We start from the raw sequence: 22295 nt of genomic DNA, 5'->3' as shown, positions 1-22295 counted from the left end.
GTGAAAGCGTGCACTGATGGCTGGTGGTGTGTGTGTGCCTGGTGAAAGCGTGCACTGCTGTCTGTTGGTGTGTGCCTGGTGGAAGTGTGCACTGACAGCTGGTGGTTTTTGTGCCCGGCGAAAGCGTGCACTGATGGCTGGTGGTGTGGTGTGTGTGTGTCTGGTGAAAGCGTGCACTGATGGCGGGTGGTGTGTGTGTGTGGCTGGTGAAAGCGTGCACTGATGGATGGTGGTGGTGTGTGTGCCTGGTGAAAGCGTGCACTGACGGCTGGTGGTGTGTGTGCCTGATGAAAGCGTGCACTGACGCTGGTGGTGTGTGCCTGGTGAAAGCGTGCACTGACGGCTGGTGGTGTGTGTGTGTGACTGGTGAAAGCGTGCACTGATGGCTGGTGGTGTGTGTGTGCCTGGTGAAAGCATGCACTGCCGTCTGTTGGTGTGTGCCTGGTGGAAGTGTGCACTGACAGCTGGTGGTTTTTGTGCCCGGCGAAAGCGTGCACTGATGGCTGGTGGTGTGTGTGTGGCTGGTGAAAGCGTGCACTGATGGCTGGTGGTGTGTGTGTGGCTGGTGAAAGCGTGCACTGATGGCTGGTGGTGGTGTGTGTGCCTGGTGAAAGCGTGCACTGACGGCTGTTGGTGTGTGTGCCTGGTGAAAGCGTGCACTGACGCTGGTGGTGTGTGCCTGGTGAAAGCGTGCACCGACGGCTGGTGGTATGTGTGTGACTGGTGAAAGCGTGCACTGATGGCTGGTGGTGTGTGTGTGCCTGGTGAAAGCGTGCACTGCCGTCTGTTGGTGTGTGCCTGGTGGAAATGTGCACTGACAGCTGGTGGTTTTTGTGCCCGGCTAAAGCATGCACTGATGGCTGGTGGTGTGTGTGTGGCTGGTGAAAGCGTGCACTGATGGCTGGTGGTGTGTGTGTGTGTGGCTGGTGAGAGCGTGCACTGATGGCTGGTGGTGGTGTGTGTGCCTGGTGAAAGCGTGCACTGACGGCTGGTGTTGTGTGCCTGGTGGAAGCGTGCACTGACAGCTGGTGGTGTTTGTGCCCGGTGAAAGCATGTACTGACGACTGATGGTGTCTGTGCCTGGTGAAACCGTGCACTGACGGTGTGGTTGTGCGTGTGGTTGTGTGTGTGGTTGTATGTGTTGTTGCACCACTAATCCATACGCATAAATCTGAACACAAAAGCATGCCCATGTTCTTAATAGGATCTATGGTAACATTTCAGTGCATATTTTTAAGCCTTCAAACCAGTTATAACATAGAAACAAGCAGTGGTAAAGCAGTGGTAAAGGAGTCAAAGTATGAAAGTGTGAAGCGGTGGGCCCCGGCCGTGAACAGGGATGTAATTAGGGGGGAGGAGGGATGGAACTGAAGTGCTCTGGGCTTAATAGATGGTCAATGTCCAGCTGGTTTGGTGTCTTATTTTATCTGCAGCAGGGTGCTTTGCACGAAATTTAGTTAACATTTTACCATGCCTGAACAGTCAATACAGACATTCATCTTTCCGAAGCTAATAAGGTAATACCACAATACCACTAAGTTGGGGAAACTGTTATCAGCCCTTTTGAAACCTGAGCGAGTTGTTGCAGAGAGACAGAAAAGTGAAGAGAGTATAGGGGGGGGGAAGGAGGGGGTGGCGGGGAGCAGAGCCTTTGAAGATAAGATCGGAGAAGCAGATGCGAGTCACGGCCTGCGGCCGTGAAAGTGTGAAGCAGTGGGCCCCGGCCGTGAACAGGGATGTAATTAGGGGGGAGGAGGGACGGAACTGAAGTGCTCTGGGTTTAATAGACGGTCAATGTCCAGCTGGTTTGGTGTGTATTTTATCTGCAGCAGGGTGCTTTGCACAACTTCAGCGTGTTCTAAGAGGCAATCTGCTCTGCACACCCATGTCGCACGGTGCACGCGCTGCACAATATCCGACTCGCTTTACAAACAAACATCAGTATTATCGGCTCAGTGAGCTTAATAAAAGTGTTGGTATAATGCCACACGAGCAGCTTAGTCTCGAAAGCTTTACGCCGCTCCATATGCAAAACACACTTTCTTGCACTGTGTTTCACGTTCTTTCCAGCGTGAGGAACAATGAGAGGAAGAAGGAAGCGAGAGAGCGAGGAAGAAGGGAGAGAGTGAAAAGGGCGACAGGGGGAAAAGAACATGGTGAAAGATGGAGGGATAGAAAGATAAAGATAAAGACAGCTCACAGATGGAATGGGAGGGAGAACGAAAGAGAAAGAAGAGGGCAAACAAAGATGAAACAAAGAACTGGACGACAGCAAAGGACTGGGAGACAGAAGGAGGTGGGGGCAGGGTGAAGGGTTAAGGGGTCGGGAGAGACGTCACAGGCTGGGCAGGCTTAAAAAACATGTAATTATAAAAATTTCGATCTAGCGCTGAGAAACCCTGGATACGTTGTAGCGCTTTAGAAATAAACATTTATTTTCCTCAAAAGAAAAGGCCCTTTTCTGATTTGCTCACAAAGTTTACAGGTGAAATAAGATTAATCTATAGACACCCGGTTCGCAGTAAGAAAATAATGAATAGCTATTTTTAAATGGTATATTGATCAGCATAGTCAGTGTTTTGTATTTACAACATTATAAAATGTTTAAAATTGAAGCAGAATGCCTTCACAGCAGCACACAGAAAGCATTACAACTGGCAAATCAGTGGTAAAGGAGTCACGGCCACCGGCCGTGAAAAAGTGAAGTGAACGAGCGCACACTGGGGAAGCTTGGAACTCGAGCAACCATATGGAGAGGGAGGGGGTGGGCTGCCTGCTGGGAGAAGCTGGGCTGGGCTGCCTTGAAGGGACAAGGGCACGAAGTGTGAAGTCACTGAAAGTCAAGAGAGGGAGGGGAGTGGGCTGCCTGCTGGGAGAAGCTGGGCTGGGCTGCCTTTGATGCGAGTCACGGCCTGCAGCGCTGGTTGGGAAGCAAATGGCTGAGGCTTTGAAGGCTCGTGCATGAGAGCAGGTCACGTGATTGGGATTCACGTGAACTATTGGAAATCCTCATCGTAAAAAGTCAGTTTTGTGGATGGGTGGCATTAGGTCTCTCTGCGAGACCTAAAAAAAAGCTAATTTTCTCACATAAGTTTAAATAAAAATGAAACCTCTTGTAGCAAATCGGAGTGGAAATTAGCGGTAATAACGATTCCAAGAAGTTAAATACCTTAAACAACAGTCATCAGTCTTATGGCAAATCTTCCAAATGAAGCCATTCACAAGCTTATAATTGATTTGTAGCTTGAGACTGAAATGTAGGTGTGTTGAAGTTCCCCAATACAAGTGAATGTGCCCACTCACCGCCAATGTGAAGTTAAATACATCCATGTCGCAGTTCTTGCAGATAAACATTTTGTTTAATCTTCTAACGCAAAGGAACTCCAGACACAGTAACACCTCTACAATCCAGCCTCCAACTCTAATCAACTCCTAACATTCAAATACAAATATTCCAGTGGAACAGTGGCATGGACAATACAAAAGGGAGAAAGAGACAATCAGGGGGAGGGAAGGGAAGAAAAAGGGAAGATACCACAATACATACCTATAGACAAAGTACAAAAAACCTGTAGCCACAGCATCAATTTGGAGTTAGTGGAGGGGTGCAATGCTATAAGCCTCAGAGCTCCCATTCACCAAACTTGCTGTTCCTCTGCTCTATTTATAATCAGAGAAAGCTCCATATTGACTTCAGCAGAGACTCTGCTGGCTCCGGTGGTTTAAACCTTTGACCTGGCCCCACATCCACCAATGTACCAACGGATCACAGTGATGGTCATCCCACCCTATTGAGAGCAGGACCACTAGCAATATTTTTTCTATCTTGTGTCTGCCTTGCTTTTCATGTTGCACACAGGAAGGGAAAATGCAGAATGGCCCATGTGCAGGGAGAAAACTCTGTGCACGTCGGGGGTCATTTGTTTTTTGGCCAAGGAAAACAAACTTCCTCCTGGGAATGTGACTTAGATTAACAAAATGTTTGATGATGGGCAGTTTTAAACAAGGTTTCTGATCAACAGACTTTCCATGCTGCACAGAGACCATCCTGACAATGACTTCATCAGTACCATAGAGATTAGAGAGGGCTCTCTAACTAAGGTGGACAGGCCTCAGCAAGGGTGGCAGCGATGATAATCTTCAGCTCTTTGGCAGCCTGCCGGCCAGGATCTAAATATAGCCCAAAGAGATGTAAACATGACTGCCTGAAGTGATGGTTAAAAAGAGGATATTTGGGCTATTAACCAGACACGTCAACTGAGTGGTGTCCCTAGGCCAGCCATTGTCAAGTGACAAGTCTAGGAACACGTCACTCTTAACATTCCAAGTGAAACATTTCAAAACATGACATACTAAATTTCCTAATGGTATACAGACTACAACACATCTCCTTTTTTTGCAAACAAAAGAAAAGGTAAAAGAATAATTCCTGTTAGAGCTGGCACCCATGGCGAGTTTTCGCCTAACTTTTTGCCTTCAGTTCTCCTGTTTTTACTGACTTTGTTTTTGCTGGCCTTGAGATTCTGCATACTTTACCACTGCTGACCAGTGCTAAAGTGATTGTGCTCTTTCCCTAAAGCATGGTAACATTGGCTCATACACAAATGGCATATTTAATGTACTTATAAGTCCCTAGTAAAGTGCACCGCACATGCCCAGGGCGTCTAATTTAAATGCTACTACTGGGCCTGTAGCACTGACTCTGCGACACACTTTAACAGCCATTTAAACTCATCTCAGGCCTGTCATTGCAAAGCCTGTGTGAGCAGATTTAAACTGCCATGGGGACCTGGCAAGAAACCTTCCTTCTTAATACATATGTCATGCCTAGCATAGGCAATTGAGCCCAGAGGGCAGGGTGCCATGAATTTTTCAAAAAGGAGGACATGTACCTTTTAGTTTTACATGCCCTGGCAGTGAAAAACTCTTACATGTATTATTTTCACTACTGCAAGACCTATATCTCCCCAAGGCTAACATTGGGATTATATTATTACATTTTTTGAAGTGTAATTTCCAAACGGAAAGATATGATTGGATAAAGTTTAGGGTCTCTGGAATCCTAATGTGAAATCCTGACTTATGGTGTAGTCGAATTTTAAATTGAAATTCAGAAAATGCTATTTTCAGAAAGTAAGCATTTTCTTGCCTTAGCCATTTGGTGCCTGCAGCCTGTCTCCGATCACATGGCTCTGGTGGGTGAAAGCTGAGTTTTGTGCATTCCACGAGGACATCCTCACACAAAGGAAGCTTAGGTATGACATGATGGGCCATCCTGACAGGATGGGAGGGAGGAACTGGGAACAGCCTCACTTACACAAGAATAGGCTGTGTTCTGTCCACACACAAAGGGTTGCAAACCCGCTTTATTGAATCTGGAGCCATGGCAGGAAGGGAGGGCCTCTGTACACTTCAAAGGCCTCTCTCTGAAGTCTCCCCACTGGGTATATAATTACTGGACCTCAGATCCCATCACTTCAGTACACTTCTGGACCTGTGAATACTCTGCCAGGAAAAAAGAGCTGCTAAAAAGGACCACCACTCTTCTGGACTGCTGCTCTGCTGGTCTTCTGATTTGCTGTGCTGACCTGCTGCCTGTGTGAGACGGACTGGACCTGAATCTCTTGAACCTAGAGCGATTCCAAGGGCTAGGTGCCTGATCTGAAGCCTCAGGGATGTAACAGGCTTTGACAACCTTGCCCCTGGACTCTGCCATCTGTGAGTCTACCTTGCCAGGTGGTGCCACACCTGTCCCGGACTCTTCAAAGTAGGCCTGAGGTCTGTCTCAGCAGAACCAATACATCTTTATCTGCTGAGCGGCGCATCATCTAGATGAACAAACATATCTCCTAGGCTGAGCGGCACATCCTTCAACAGAAACGACACATCACTGATATTGAGTGTATTGGTTTCTGTGCAGAAGGTTTGCAGCGCCCTTCCCATCTTCGGAAATGATGCATCACATGACGTGGAGCATCACCAGCCCAGGTCCTCGCATCCCTCATTGACGGTAGCTCAAAGAGGCCCCCAGCCTCTGAATCGCAGCCCCACAGCTCATTGGAACCAATGCATTGCTCCAGCTACACACCACATCTTCAATCCCCGAACTTCGCACCGCAAGCCCCCATCAATGGGATCCTCAAAGACCACACACAGAATCTCGCACCACAGTCTCGCCGTATTTCAGAACGGACACATCACTTCTACTGCACAACGGTTCTTGTCGCTGATCCATGAAAAGCTCCACAACCAGGAGTATAAGGTACTTTGCTCCGCAGGCCTAATCGAATACCTGCACCTGGCCAGCACTCCATCCCTGTCCTTCTAAACTTTTGACTTTGTCTCGGTCCTGTGTGACAAAATATCCCTTGTTGGCGCTTTGTGCTTTTTGGTGCAATTTTTACAAAAACATTTTTAATTCAATATTGCCAGTTTCCCTCATTGGTGTTTTGTTTTTTTGGCTTTTGTTATGTATTACAATATCATCTAGTTTACTGAACTGGTGTTTTTACTGATTTTACTGTTTGAAATGTTGCATAACTACTTTACAGATTGGCTTCAAGTTAACTCTGACTGTTCTGTACCAAGCTCCCAGAGGGTGAGCACAGGTTATTTTGGGGATTGCTGGCGCCTTACCCTGACTATGATTGTGGTTACTGATTGACCAGGGCTCACATCACAGTTAAGTAGGAACCCAATTTCTAACAAAGTCTACTATTATTTTTTTTTAAATCCCAACTGTGGAGTACATTTACCACACATAATCCTGTAACTCGCCCAGCTCTGGCAGCATGCCTAGCGATACTGTTTTGTGAACTCTCCATACACCTTTCATTCTAGGAAAGGGCTCTCACTCACCTTACCTTCTCATTCTGTCATTAACATCATACCATGGCAACTACTTCTCCATTATAATTTCCTACCCAACTTCATTACCACACTTCGCCTTCTGATATAAAGTCACGGTGAAAGAGCCTTTAAACTTGGAAAATCAACACCCTCACATACAGGTTCAACATTCACCTAATCATCCTTCTCTACACAAACCTTTTATATGTCCTTTAATAAATTTCATATCTTCCTCTCTTCTTCCTTCAGAATATATCAGTCAACTCAGAACAAATTTAATACTTTATATCTCAGCAATGAGATGGTGATTTACGCATGTCCCATTAATGGAAATTCAATCCAACCACAACATATCATGTATGGCATTCTCAAAATTTAACATATTCTTACAGTCCCTTTCTCCAACTGCTTTGCCCTCTTCATGATACCAATTCCAGTGGAGATTATACAGTGAAGTTTCATGATGTTTAGAAGCAAAATAAAAAAAAATCCCTAATCATGTCCCCTAAGCATTATTGCAAACCATTATTAGCAATCACAACCTGGGGAGCACCTTCCTTCACAAACACTTTCTTCACCATTTTGATGGTATTTCCTGTAGTTATCTCTCTTGCAAATTCTACTTCAAGCCAACGGATACGCAAATCAACTGACTCCAGAACAAAAGTTTCAACTTCAGCAGAGTCAACATCGGCCCTATGAAGTCAATAACCATGGTAACCTTAGGTCCACAATTTATTGAAGTCTAACATCACACACCTTTAAACCTTTATCACTCTCCCTACATGCATTGCACTGTTCAAACCTTAGAATTATGTCACTGTACATTTTTGGTCTCCCAATTTTTTTTTCACTCTTGTCAATGTCAAAGTTTGGCCTAAATGCCCCTCACTGGATGGGTCTACAGTCTTCCTTCACATTTGCTCAGGTTGCACAAACTTCTCATCGTGCATTACTAATCCTCCACTCCCAATCATAAATATATCTTTAATCTCTACAAAAGGTCTAACTCACTTCAAGACAATTCTCTCTCACTTCTTCAATTCAAATAATTCTCCTAACAGCATCCAACAGCTCATTTGATTTATCAGCATACACCCATTTAACTTTGCTGATGGCACATTACATTCACTTACACCATCCTGAACAATAACCACAACCTCTTCAGATTCTTTCATACAGTTTTCTTCTCCCCCTTGGACAGACAGTATTGAAAAACAGTCCACCTGTTTATACTACGATCCTGGGGCCGTATTACAGGCTTTGGTCGCCCCTGGGACACTTTGGTGTTACAGAAGGGGCCGCTTGTGCTGCCCCTTCTGTAATGCCGATAGCGCTAGCGCACATAAAGCGTCAGCCCTACCTTCAGGGGGCATTCCCTCTGTTGCAAGGGGGCGCGGCTCATGCAAATGAGGGAATCCCTTTGTCTGTGCATCCCCGCCGTATTTTAGACACGGGTGCAGGGATAACAAAGGTCTCAGGGACAAACTCACAGTGCGCCAACTATAAGGTGGAGCACTGTGAGTGCGCCCACTAAGAGCAGCCATATGGCGGGAGGAAAGTGGGTCCCATGGACCCTCCAGACACCCCCTTGCAGGTGGGTACAGTCAGTGATTGCACCCTCCTGCAAGGGGATCTCTAATTCCACATGGCCTGCTTATGGAACTTCTATCCTTCCTGACGACCTTGCACTCCATTAAGTCTGGATCTCCATTGGATCCTCTTCCCCCTGCTAAGCTCAGACTTTCGGATGTCTCTGTATTAAATGTGATTGTAGAGATCCTTAACACCTCACTGAGGGATGGGATTGTACATAGAGGTGGAAGCCTGATATGGTTCTCCCCCTGCAAAAAAAAGCCAATTTGTATCCTGCTTGCTGGTCGGACTATCGCCCTATCTCCCTCCTTCCAGTTTTTTCCAAAGTTTTTGAAAAACATGTTAACGGCCAACTCTCATAAACAAAAAAGGGGGAAAAGGAGGTAGACGTTAGGTTCATCCTCCAGACTATGCATTGTTATTAACAAATCTGTAAATGACAGATCAGAGAACCAAACCAAATTCCCTCTTGAGTCCCCTCACTCACCAAGGGTTGCCCCTAAGTGACATGCTTCATCATTAGGGCCATCCCAGGCATGCTGCAACTTGCGGAACTACGTAGGAGCACTTTTTGTGCAAAAAAGGTGTAGTGCAGTGTATGGGGGAGTGGTGATGGTGATGCTAAAGATACCTAGTTAGTGAGCGAATAATTTATGCCTGATCCTAGTTGGCATGGATAAAAAGGGGTTAATAGTAGGGAGGAAGTGTAACTGCTTTGTGTATACTATCCCTAGTATTTGGCCGACATGTTTTGATGTATCCACTAAATCTTTTCTTCAGGACCACATGGGGACCAGCCCCATGCGTACCACTCTGTGAGAAAAACAATCCTATACTAAAGAAATAATATAATAAACAGATATACACCTAATGTGTGACCACCAACATTAAATACATGCGGTTGAAATCAGACTAGTAGTATCTGTTGAAGGACAAAAGTGACAGAGATTAGTACATACTGCCTGCCCACCTCTCACGTGTGCAGGTCCAAAGCATGTTCAGTGCTTAAATCAATGTGTCCCTCTATAGTTTGTATCGGTGCCCTCGGTAGTAACAATTTTAATTAGTGCTTGTATCCAATGTGACACCTTGGAACACATCGGCCTACTCTATTGTGAGAAAGCGAAGTTAATCGCTAAAAACATTAGTAAAAAGAAAGAAACACTTGTGAGCAAACATTACAAGACAAAAACAAACATATAAACATACTGTTCACAATTTGTACGAACATACTTCTGTTTTGGCAGTGCTGTACCTCATGGCGCCTGCCAGGGTGGAGGGCCTTGTAGTAGCCCTAGAAGAATGTATATAAAGTATTTAATTCAAGGAAAGGGCCATGGATAAAAGTGAAATACTATTTAATTATTCCCCATTGCGTGGCCTGGAGGAAAAAACAAGCGTTTATCAGGGATCCTGGGTTCCTGTTAGGGAAGAAAAGATCTTACTTGGCTCAGCACTCCTCCGTCAATGACACCTACTCGTACCCGGGCGGACCGCATATTAGCGTGTCTTCAGTCCGATGTTGTTTAAATACTGGCAGAAAAAGTGCAGTCATGCTCAAATGCAAGTAAAGACTATACCGCAGTTGTAACAAAATGGCCGCCTACTTTCAAAACTTTGTCTGCACCATTTTGGGAGGATAATTTAGAGAGTTGGAAAAAAACTGTAATTAAATTGGTGGCATTGTAAAACTGGGGTATGAGTAAATAATAATTTTTGTCAGCATTTATTGAGGTGAATACTGCGACTGAAAAAAGAGTATGACATAAAAGAGAACATGAAAGAAAGACAATGAACCAAGGTTAATGGCCATTTCAATATTGGCAAGGTTCGAGAGCCATATTGGAAGTAGAGACCTGAATTGGTCCACCTTCAATATTTAGTTAAAAGATTATCAATTGAGGTGTAGTCCTCTCATCTGTGATGTAAATAAAACAGTCCCGGAGTGGTATCTGGATTATTATATCTGTATCTCCAATGTACCCAAGGTGTAGTTCATCTTGTAAACTGTCCCCATGGGATATTATCATTCAGACCGGTCGTATCTGTGTACAATTTGAACACCCATCGTTGTTCTTTTTCCAGCAGCTTCAGTTCTAAATTGTCACAGTGTGTCGCATGTTCTAACACTACTCATCATGTCATTTGGGGTGTGTTTCTTTTCATTAAAGTGCACCGTCATCCTCGTGCTTGCCCTATGGCACTTGCTGTTGCTACGGTGCTCAAATATTATCGTGCTGACCTTTCTAGTAGTCATGACTACATAGTGTAGGTTACAGCTACATGTGATCATGTATATCACCCCTGAGCTGTTGCATGTGTTGAACTTTCCTAATTCCAAAGTTGTTCCTGTGTTGAAATTCACCTTCTTCGTGGTAGCAGTTAGGTGGCACACACTGCAGTTGCCACATGGGTGATGGCCTGTGGCTAACGTACTGATTACCTTATGGTTGTTCTTGAGTTGGGATTTTGGGCGAGTGTGTACTAGGATGTTCCTTAGGTTCTTGCCTCTAGAACATATGACACACTGTGACAATTTAGAACAGAAGCTGCTGGAAAAAGAACAAAGATGGGTGTTCATATTGCACACTGATATGACAGGTCTGAATGATAATGTCCCATGGGGACAGTTCACAAGATGAACTACGCAGTGGGTACATTGGAGATACAGATATAATTATCCCAATACCACTCCAGGACTGTTTTGTTTACATCACAGATGAGAGCACTGGATGATACTCAAATCACTTCCAAGAAAAGGTCCCACGAACAGACTCCCACGTGAGACCCTGAATTGTTTTTGTAACTCCACTGGCATGATGCAAGGAACTTGCAATTACTGAACGACCGCATTCACAACCACACATGAGCAACAGTCTTAATCCTACTGCCTCACTATTAAACATAGGGTTAGAGTAGTTTCTCCTCTCAGGTTGACACCACAATAACTACACAACAATTGATAATCTTTTAACTAAATATTGGAGGTGGACCAATTCAGGTCTCTACTTCCAATATGTTGCTCAAACCTTGCCAATAATGAAATGGCCATTAACCTTGGTTTACAGTCTTTCTTTCATGTTCTTTTTTGACATAGTCCACTTTCAGTTGTGGTAATCTCCTAAATGAATGCTGACAAAAAAATATTATTTACTCATCCCCCAGTTTTACAATGCCACTAATTTAATTAAAAAAATAATTCCAACTCTGAAAATGATCCTCCCAAAATGTTTTTTTCCTCCAGGCCACGCTATGGGGAATAACTAACTAGTATTTTGCTTTTACCTGTGGCCCTTACCTTGACTTAAATACTTTATATACATTCTACTAGGGTTACTACAAGCCCCTCCACCCTGGCATGCCAAGAGGCGCAGCGTTGCCAAAACAGAAGTATGTTCTTACAAATTGTGAACAGTATGTTTATATGTTTGTTTTGTCCTGAAATGTTTGCTCACAAGTGTTTCTTTCTTTTTACCTATATTTTTAACGATTAACCACCCTTTCTCAAAATAAAGTAGTCCGATGTGTTCCAAGGTGTCACATTGGATACAAGCACTAATTAAAGATTTTACTACTAAGGGCACCGACACAAACTATAGAGGAAAGCATTGATTTAAGCAGTGCACATGGTTTGGACCTGCCCACGTGAAAGGTGAGCAGGCAATATGTACTAATCACTTTGTCACTTTATCTCCTTGTACAGATACTACGAGTCTGATTTCAACCGTATGTATTTAATTTTGGTGCTCACACATTAGGTGTGCATCTGTTCTTTGTTATATTATTTCTTTAGTATAGGTTTGGTATGCATGGGGCTGTTCCCCATGTGGTACTGAAGAAGAGGTTTAGTGGACACCTCGAAACATGTTGACCAACTACTAGGGATAGTATACACATAACAGTTACACTTTCTCCCTACTATTAACCCCTTTTTATCCATACCAACTAGGAGCAGGAATAAATTAATCGCTCACAAGCTAGGTATTTTTAGCATCACAACTCCCCCATACACTGCACTACACAATTTTTCACAAAAAATGCTCCTACGTAGTTTTGCAAGTTGCAGCAAGCCCCCAGACAGTAGCTGTCTGGGATGGCCCCAATGATGAAGAATGTCACCTAGGGGAAACCCTTGGTGAGTGAGGGGACTCAAGAAGAGAATTTTCTCTTCTTAAGATTCTGGGAGTTGTTTCGCACATTTAGCAGAAGCCCTTCCCTTTGGTTAGGTTCTCTGATCTGTCATTTACAAATGTTAATAACGGCCAACTCTCAACATTCATTGAGAATCACTTGATTCTCCATCCTTCATAGTTTGGCTTCAGGGCGACGCACAGCACGGAGCTTGCTCTTGTCGTAACTGAATGTCTTAGGTAGCACCTGGATTTGGCATGAACAGATGTGCTTCTTCTGCTTGATCCAAGAGCAGCCTTCGATACGGTGTCTCATGCCATCTTGACGGGCAGACTTAGACCTTGGGACTCGAAGATTCGGCCCTCAGCTGGCTTGTGTCTTTCCCGAGTAAACATTCCTTTCATGTCTCATCTGCCACTAGCCTTGACCTCTGGTGTTCCGCAGGGTTCTATTTTGAGCCCCATTCTTTTTAACATACAGGGTTACCCTTTTCTCATACTCCGATGACACACAGTCCATCTTCCCTTTATCATCGACTCAGCACCATAAGACATCTTTGCTAAATCTGGTTCTGAGGAACATCTCATTATGGATAAATGAGAATACAGTTAAGCTTAATGGTGATAAAATGGAGGTGTTGGTCCTGGGTAACAGTGCTGCTCTCTGGGGTCCCAGACACTGGCCAGATTCCTTAGGGCTTTTGCCCACCCCATTGACTACGGCTAAAAATCTGCGTTTCATTATTGATGACAAACTCTCACTGAAACCACAGATAACTAAGGTCACCGCCATCTGCTTCTCAACCCTTAAATGGCTTAAAAACATTCTGTGGTTAATTCCCTTAGCAGCTCAAAGAACGCTTATTCAGGCATTGGTCATATCCAGACTGGACTGGACCTGTGGGCTGATAAGACCTCGAAACTACGTTTGCAGATGGTTCAAAATGCTGCAGCTCTGCTGCTCTTTCGTCTGTTACCCCTCTGATTCAGGAACTTCACTGGCTCAATGTATCTAAACGTATCGAGTTTACGGCTTTGTGCTATATGTTCAAGGCCAAACATGGCTTAGCACCTCGATACATTTAGGAGCTGGTTACTCCTTAATCGTCCATTCGCCCATAGAGATCTTCGAGCCAAGAGATGTTTTTCATACCTAGATTTCCTCTCACTCGTAAGAAGGGCCGCTCTTTTGCCTATCTAGGTCCCAAACTATGGAACTCTTTGCCTGACTGTCTCAGGAACTGCAACTCCCTACTTGCCTTAGCAAAACCCTGAAATCTTGGCTATTCTAGCAATCAGCTCCGGGTCAGCCTATCTCCTTCTACCTTGCGCCGGAAAACCCCTTGGGTAAGTTGTGCACACTACAAATCTCGCAAAAATAAATATATAATAATCCCCTTTAAAAGTCCATGAGGGTCGTTGCCTGCACTGTGAAAACACAGACCACCTGTAAAGCAGCTGCTCTGTTTTTTCACTGAATGCTCTGCCCACGGGGCAGCACGAGTTTGCAGCTGTCCTGGGGGCAGCGCATTCATCATATTATGGCACATTTTCATTGTTTGAAAAGGTGCAATGGGGGCAAACAATGAAAAAGTAATGTGGCCCCTGGTATTTATTATTTTCTGTGTGGAGTTTTATGTAGCACGAACTAGACACAAAAGTATCAGAGCGCTTTACATGAGCACCAGTTATGTTACAGACGGACACATTCATTTTTTGTTAGGCACGGGGATATTAAGTGATATGCCCAGAATAACAGAATGTTGAGCGTCCCTGCCAAGACCGGAACCTGGTTCCCCGGCACTAAGGTCAACCGCCTTAGACGTTAGGCCACATTCTCTCCCCAATGCACTGTATGCATTGTATAGTAGAGTTGAAATCAGTGGATGTCAAACAAAGACAAGCAAAAGACACCGTTTTTTCACTCCCATCATGGATTTATGACAAGACTGCATTTATGCCACATGAACTAGCATCAACTGTCATGAACAGTTTCCTCTTTATGTCAAACATAGCAAGAATTTCTGACTCAGCAATTGTATTTTTGTCTCTATCAAAGCCTCTTGCTGCAATTCTTTTCACATGAAGGTCTTGCAGTTTTTGCGACAGGAATTTCAGGGGCTTAGCTCTCTACCAAAGCCCTGTACAAATTTGGAATGACATTCAGCAGGACTTATATGAGATTGCACCTGGAATTTATCTTTGGGAACAAAAGATTGTCTGATTGTCTTCACTAAGTCGGACCTAGGCCCCATCCCCTCACCAGAAATGGTATACCCTAAGCACTTTTTTTGTTCACATGAAATTTACATTTATCCATTATGAAATTAAGACCTGACATCTCCAACTTGTGTAGGACTTCTTTCAATGCTAATACTTTGTGTTATGCACACTTGGATTTAGATCCTATTCTCGTTGCCAAATTCAAGCAGAGACATTTGCTTGAAGTGAAGGTCAAAAGAGACTGTTTATTAAAGTGACAGTTCTACTGAGTGGTCTCCCTAGCTGAGCCAGTGACTCCTCTAGGAACTTTCCACTCTTAACATTCCAAGTGACACATTTAATTACATGACATACCAGACATTGTAAGGATATCCAAACATTAACACACAGTTTTCATCCTTGTTGTTATGGGGGCAACAAGTGATATGTATAACTGCATCAGAGATGATTTAATTTTCACTTCAGAACTTTAGTAACCATATTAGTACTGGCAGAGTCAACTAGATTAAGGAGCCTCCGTGATGTCACTAAACACTTCCCTTTCACCAATGCTATTTGAGCCTCCATTTGCATTAGGTAATGAAGAAGACCAACATCAATTTTAAAAGTAAGCTGATGGAAACCACACATATCAATGCCTACAAAATAAATGGGGTGACAGCCCAACATTTATTGAATGAAAGAAATGCCCCTCAGTCCTCATGGGGACAAAATGGAGATTGTGGTTTTGGGAGCTATTAGGACAGAACAAAATTTAGCCAACAGCCTATGGGGTTGGAGAGTATCTGAGTTTTGAGCAGGAGTTTTGATGCTGGAGATGACTGGATGAAACGTTGCCAATTGTTGATCACAATCTCTGGACAGGGGCAAAATATTACAGAAGTGTCTACCAGTAATGTTGCTAATGCACATGTTGTTTCCACAATATTTTATGATATACCCAACATTCATCCACACTTTGCGTTGGCATTTGCGCATCCGGACATCTCCTGTGGTGTGATAACATAGAAAACATTCTCTGGTACTTTGAAATTCAAATTGTAGAAGGCTTTCTTTGACCTGTACAAGTGTAAAAACTATATAGACTTCAGATGTGCTCAGAGACAGCACCAATGAGGATTGCCAAAGAGTGCCCTGCAACAATATCAATGCCACACATGGAGCTTGAGGTGTAACTAGGGCATTTTGGCTTGTTGGTAGACTGTACATTGAGGACAGGGTTAAAACAATTCAGTACTTTAAAAACGTAGATGGAATATTAGCCATCAGTTTGAGGAATAGATTCAATAGTTGAACCATTACAAGGCCACTAATTTATGTGCAGTTCATCTCATGAAAAGGTATTTCATCCACTACATCAACTTAACTACTACATATCAAGGTAAGTAGCAAATATATACTTATGTTGAAGATATAGTGGTAAGCAATGAAACTGATGTGATATTTCTGCAGTCCAAAATTAACAAACTCTATATACAGTCATACCACAGTTTAAACAGGCTCTGTTTTTGGCTGATAGCTGAAGGAAGGGGGAGAGTGGTGTTTGACTAGATCAGTTGGGAGTGTAAGCATAGCAAAGCTCATTAATTTGTGGAGGGAATAGGGAGATGTGATAAAGAGTAGAAAAGTCAATATTTTTATCTTTGTGGTTAACCTTACATGGTTGGAATTGAATGGTCCTCATTTAACCTTACTAGCGTTTGATCAGGAATTAACATTTGATCAGGAATTAGCCAACATCATTTTATTGATTTGAAAGGAATATAAGCACTTATATGCATACATTGAATACTGCTTTTAAAACAGAACTGACAAAGTTCGTATGTTTTTCAGAGTAAGATGTCTGTGACATTTTAATGGAGCAAATCGTCAGGCTGCTCTTTGCTACATAATGTTTCAAGATGGTGCACTGGACGGAAATTTTAAAGTCACTTCCCCCCTTGGTCAGTGAGAACTTTCTTCTCTACAAATCAACATGGCTTGACCTGAACATATGGAAGTACATTAACCATCAGGTATTTAGGTAATTCTAAATGTATACATCAGTATATTAAAAAGATGTTTTTAAAGATGACCATTTCCTGAGTGACAGTAGTGTATAGCTGTTACAAGAGAAAGGACTGGGCTGTTCCTGGGGTATAGGTGCAGGTCACTGGGGTGTGGATGTGTGATGGTGGTTAAATGGTAACCTACCAGTGGGTATCCATTTTGTTGGATATGCTGGCCTCACACACCCTTGCAGGTGTCATGCTTCATCATAGGCAATGCTCCTCGTTGGGTGGGCGGTGCAATACCCAACGGGCAACACCTCAAAGAGGGGCTCTTTGGCGGGGATCTTTTTATCCAACTGCCCATGGGTGAAGTGTGGGTGAGGGGCCAGAGTGTTGTAGACGGAAAAGTGAATTAAAAAGACGCTAGGGGACCGGAAGTAACTTTATTCGGGTGGTCCCACGCGTCAACTAAAAACAATAGTTAGTCTGGGAGGTCTGGAAAGTAATGTTTTCCGCGCTCAAGACTAAACTAACAAGTGTAGATAGTGGTCGACATGTTTCTCGCTCAAGGTGTATTCACCAGCGATTCATCAGGACCTATCAAGGGTACTCACAGTCTACAATATAGCTGATCTATCTAGGTATCAGTGTTAATATTCACAATTGGGAATAAAGTACCTGCATATACATTGTTCCATGCCTGGTTTTGGAAACAAAAAGGAGAAGAATGGGGATTACATATCAGAAGCAGGTACGGTACAGTGATCCACACGCATTGTGACCTGGTGCACACAGTGGCATGCTAGTGTAGGTACCTACTAGCATGAAATAGAAAGTAAAATCACACAGGTGAAACATCTCCAGAGGGAGCAATCGTGGGTGACATGCTCTAGTGGAGAAGTTTGAATTGAAACATATCTTGTGACATTAAAAACTTTAAAAACATAAGGAGCAGCAGCATTTATCTAAATGGGTCTTGATAACCCGACTCACCTAGAGGTAAATTTTTAAATGTAACAGCAGTGCCTGGCGGGATGAACATCGGTGAGTCAAGCCTCTGTAGCTAAGGCTAGAATAAAAACAAGGGAGGAATGGGGACAACAACCATATTGATCTCAAACCACAGTGCATCTACCTCATTAAACCATCTATTCTTGGTGTACCTTTGTCGTAGAGGTATATAATCCCAATGCTGCCAATGAGGGTCTGCTGTGTATGCATGTTCCCCTTTATTGTCATTCATTGTGTGTAATTATCTGTCCACTCAGTCAGCCCAAAATTTGTTTGTACATAGGGTGCAGGTTGAGGGTGTTAAATATTATATTGCTTATCCTTGCTTAAACTTGCTTGGAGTGATTCAGTACTCCGGGCAAAAAAAACACCATCCCCAGTGTATACGTCAACGCGGTCATGCCGCCACTTTCAAATAGATATCGTATGTGCACATCGGTCGCGGCCTTAAGTAAATAAAAGGATAAACAGATGTAGAGTGGGCGTCCCTTGTCGGCAAACAAAGGTTAAGCCTCCCAATGGTTGGTATCCCTTCGCGGTAGTTTGGCCAAATTCGCAGTGTGCCCAGTGCGTACCGCTCGTATTAATACGGTTAACTATGTATGCTTCACTTACTTCATGCTCCCGTGCCCACATTTGTTCGCCTACCCCTCTCCGCCAGGACCGGATAGAACCGAATGGTCTGGTGGTTGCGTTATTTATTTTCGTTAAGGGCGGGGCAAGTCAAGGGGGCTTCACTGGAGTCTGCATATCAGGTGACTAGCGCAGATAATGGCGCGGCCATTTTAGAATGGAGTCAAGAGGGCCCATTGCCTATTACTACAAGTGCTTAAACAGGGTAACCTCAGGCGCACTGTTTCAGGTATAGAAATAAATGTTTGTTAATTAGGGTGTCTGCATGCCTGACGGCTCGATAGCCGTTCAGAAAATAATATCTACGTGTAAATTCAGCCAGGTCATATGATAAGTCGTAATAGTTGTTGCCGCCAATTTTATAATGGTGCTCGAGTTGCAATTTCTTAGTTGCGTCTGGCGCCCAGGTCAGGGAGGCATAGTGTACTGAATGTTGTATCAAGCAGAATATCTGGATAGCATAGCTAACGACTACTAGGTTCAGTGACAAACCCATTTTTCCTCGTGCCAATTGAAAACTCCTCGAGGCCCTAATAGTGGTAGAGTAATCAGAGGGTCATCAATGGAACGTTGTACATTGTGTAGGGCAGCGTGGGTGATAATTAAAGTGAACTCCAGGGGATGTCCTCGTTTAATCCCTCCCTGTCTGAGGCTAGACGATGAATCCATCTTTGCTCCCTAAAGAAGAGGTTCTGTTTCGATATGCTAGGGTTTGCTTCAATAATCAGCCATTTCAGGGAATCAGCTGTGTGGTTAGTCTCTAAATAATGCCTACACATCTTTGTATTGTTCTTTCTGCAGCGGAAGTTACTCCGATGTTCTGAGATGCGTTGTTTGATAGGCCGAGTGGTCATCCCCACGTATTGGAGCCCACATGGGCATTGTAGTAGATACACACGGTTCGGTGTGTTACAATTAGTGTGTCCCCTTAGTTCCCACGTGAAAGACTCTGTGAGTTGCACAGTCCTGTGTATTGTAGTGAAAGGGCACGCGCTGCATGATCCGCAGGGGTAGTGCCCTTTCACAGGTGGTAATTGCCACAGGGTAGTCTGGGCGGCTGGATTTTGTTTTTTTGGTCTGGTGTTTATAAGTATGTCCTTCACATTTTTAGATCTCTTGAAGGCGAACCTGGGAGGTTCAAGAGAGCGTTCGCCTGTACTTAGAATTGGCCAGTGGCGCATAATGATTTTCCTCACCTCGTTTGAGGCTGGCGTGAAGGTGGTGACACATGTCATGGGTTCATTGATTTTTGGGGTCCGGGCCCTGTGTTCTAGAAGTGCTCCTCTGTGGTTGTTCTGCGCTCTTTTCTGCGCTCTTGCTATTACCCTACAAGGGTACCCCCTATCAGTCAGATTCCTGGATAGAATACTGGACTGGGTTCTGTACTCAGATAGGCTGCTGCAATTACGCCTTACTCTCAAAAACTGCCCGAAGGGTAGGTTGGCTTGCAGTGCTTTGGGATGCTGGCTATTGTAATGGAGTAGGCTATTGCGATCTGTTGGTTTTCTGAACATGGTTGTACTTAATTGGCCTTCCGTTAGCCTGATTGTCAGGTCAAGGAATGAAATCTGCATGGCAGAGGCCGTCATTGTGAAATGTAGGTATGTGTTCAGTGTGTTTACCCATTCAAAGAATTCATTGAGGGAATCCCTGGTGCCAGCCCAGAAGATCAGGATGTCATCGATGAATCTCCTCCACAATTTGATGTTGTTGTGGTAGGGGGATCGATGTATTTGTTTTCAAAATCAGCCATGTAGAGACAAGCCACCGATGGGGCGAAGGTACTCCCCATCGATGTGCCCTGAGTCTGGTGGTAATACTTTCCTTTAAACTCAAAGAAGTTTTCAGTCAGCGCTAGATTGGCGCATTCCATGACAAAGGCTGGAGGTGAGGGTGAGGTCCATGTCTCAGTATTTAGTATTTCTTCTATTACCCCTAGAGAGGCCCTCTGTGGGATGTTGGTATAGAGGGCCTCTACGTCAAGGGTTACAAGGAGATCAATTTGGAGGTTACCCTGGAAGGTGTCTAAGAGGCGCAGAACATCAGTTGTGTCCTGTATATAAGATGGAATGCGTTTGACCAGGGGTTGTAGGAAGTGGTCACAAAATTGTGATAGCAGCTCCAGTTCTGAATCGATGCCTGAAACGATTGGGCGTCCAGGTATGGGAGTAGTCTCCTTGCGAATTTTGGGGAGAGTATAGAAGTACGGAACCCTAGGATCTTTCTTAGTCCGGAATTCCGCCTCCTTTCTGCTAATCCAACCCTCACTCAGAGCCGACTCGACTAGACCCGCAATGGTGCGTATGAGGCGTTCCGTGGGGTTAGACGGGATGGGTGTATAATACTGTGAATCCCCCAGTTGTCTGAGGCATTCAGTTTCGTAATCAGTAGTATTCATGAGGACGGTGGCACCCCCCTTGTCAGCCTGCTTGATAGTTATCGCAGGGTCGTTGGCCAAAGAGTTAAGAGTTTGTAACTCAAGTTTGGACATATTATGATGGTTATTGTAATGGTCAAGTGTCGCGATTTCCTTGAACACTGCTTGTTCGTATGTTAAGACCTCATTGGGAACCATCCCGCTGTGGGGGGTGAAAGTGGAGGGAGTGTGAAGACCGGAGTCATCGATTGTCTCGCTCTTTCTACCATCAAAAAAGGCCTTGAGTCTAATTTTGCGGAAAAACTTTTGTATTTCGCACATCTGTTTGAAGTGGTCTATTTTCGGAGTTGGAAGAAAGCCAAGTCCCTTCTGTAGGACCTTCTCCTCTTGTGTGGTGAGCTGGTGCGCTGAGAGATTTACCACTAGACTCATTTCCGTGTGGTCTTGCTCCTGGTATCCATCCCCTGGGCCGGAGGGTCTTCCCACTGTACCCTCTTGTCGGGCACGTTTCCTCGCCTGCGCCCGCGCCCTCTGCCCCAGCCACTGTCTAAAAAAGGCTGGTTCTTACCTTGTGGGTCAAATTGAGGTGGATATTGGGGGTCGTAAGGAGGTAGTGAATGTGGGAATTGGGGGTATTGCCAGATTGGAGGACCCTGGTAAGGGATTTGCGGGTGGTACTGTTGACCACGTCTTCCACCACGTTTGCCTCTTCGTTGTTGTCGTTGTGGTTGCCAGTCGTCTCCACTGGAGTCGCTGCCACTGTTGGAACCCCTTCTTGAGGAGGCACTGGAGTCTGAGAGGTACCCTGACCCAGGTGGGACATAGTCATCTTTTAAGTATGGATAAACTTTTTCTTTAGAGAAGCGTTTAATGTACTTTTGTAAATTGGTGATTTTTGGGTTCATCAAGTATTCCTTGTGTTCAGCCAGCTCTTTATTCAGCTCGGCTAGCTTAGTTTTGAACCCCGGATTGGGGACAGTGTTTTTAAAATCCGCTTTCAGAGGTTTGAATACGACTGAGTAATTCATCCGCTAGGCGTGTGAATATTAACACTGATACCTAGATAGATCAGCTATATTGTAGACTGCGGGTACCCTTGATAGGTCCTGATAAATCGCTGGTGAATACACCTTGAGCGAGAAACACGTCGACCACTATCTACACTTGTTAGTTTAGTCTTGAGCGCGGAAAACATTACTTTCCAGACCTCCCAGACTAAGTATTGTTTTTAGTTGACATGTGGGACCACCCGAATAAAGTTACTTCCGGTACCCTAGCGTCTTTTTAATTCACTTTTCCGTCTACAACACTCTGGCCCCTCACCCACACTTCACCCATGGGCAGTTGGATAAAAAGATCTCCGCCAAAGAGCCCCTCTTTGAGGTGTTGCCCGTTGGGTATTGCACCGCCCACCCAACGAGGAGCATTGCCTATGATGAAGCAGGACACCTGCAAGGGTGTGTGAGGCCAGCATATCCAACAAAA

At 44.4% G+C, this 22295-nt stretch overlaps 1 protein-coding gene and 1 long non-coding RNA gene across 7 annotated transcripts in view; one reads left to right on the top strand and one right to left on the bottom strand.

The window, feature by feature from the left end:
• The window catches only part of LOC144821341 (uncharacterized), a 399934-nt gene that overhangs the window by 22941 nt on the left and 354698 nt on the right, over positions 1-22295 (top strand). For 5 of the 6 annotated variants that reach the window (XR_013608333.1, XR_013608330.1, XR_013608331.1 and 2 more), the window contains one exon: positions 16632-16821. This is a non-coding gene — a long non-coding RNA (uncharacterized LOC144821341). The remainder of the gene's footprint in view (positions 1-16631; positions 16822-22295) is intronic. The other variant, XR_013608332.1, reaches the window with a different exon arrangement.
• YIPF7 (Yip1 domain family member 7) overlaps positions 1-22295 on the bottom strand; it is a 623048-nt gene that overhangs the window by 351537 nt on the left and 249216 nt on the right. The window lies entirely within an intron of this gene.

This window comes from Lissotriton helveticus, chromosome 2_2 (assembly GCF_964261635.1).
Source record: "Lissotriton helveticus chromosome 2_2, aLisHel1.1, whole genome shotgun sequence".
NCBI classification, from domain to species: domain Eukaryota; kingdom Metazoa; phylum Chordata; class Amphibia; order Caudata; family Salamandridae; genus Lissotriton; species Lissotriton helveticus.
The sequence above is the reverse complement of the archived record's forward strand: the minus strand, read 5'-3'. Positions and strand labels throughout refer to the sequence as shown.